Genomic DNA, 471 nt, shown 5'->3' with positions numbered 1-471 from the left:
AAAAAAAAAAAAAAAAAGGGATGGCAAGCCTTTTGTACCTCCGTGTTTAAAATTGGCAGTCACTTACGCAAACATTCTTCATTTTTCCTTTCCTTCCTTACTTTTCTACTGTGCATCTAGCAGTCTAAGCATTAATATTTTATTTTCTCAGGTTGTTCTCTCTTGCTTTTGAATTGAAACAGCCTCTGTTTAACATTGGTATACAACATGTTTACAGCACTTCTAAAGGCCATAGTGTGGTCGTTTAGCCATACATATACACTAGACCCTTAGTGCCTTAATGTCTTGCTCTCTCTATTGCAATAATCCCATCTGTTCGTGACTATCAGCTCTGTAGGTGATTTAGGTTTTTAACTTTCTTGTGTTTTACTTGACCAGGATGTTGGCTGTACCACAAAATCTGGAACTATTAAAAACATTAAAAGTTTTGGATTTGCTCAGGTGTTTTTGCTTCAACATCTGTGAGCTACC

Source organism: Morone saxatilis, unplaced genomic scaffold (genome assembly GCF_004916995.1).
Source record: "Morone saxatilis isolate NCDOM2014 unplaced genomic scaffold, NCSU_SB_2.0 Contig0, whole genome shotgun sequence".
NCBI lineage: Eukaryota > Metazoa > Chordata > Actinopteri > Moronidae > Morone > Morone saxatilis.
The sequence above is the reverse complement of the archived record's forward strand: the minus strand, read 5'-3'. Positions refer to the sequence as shown.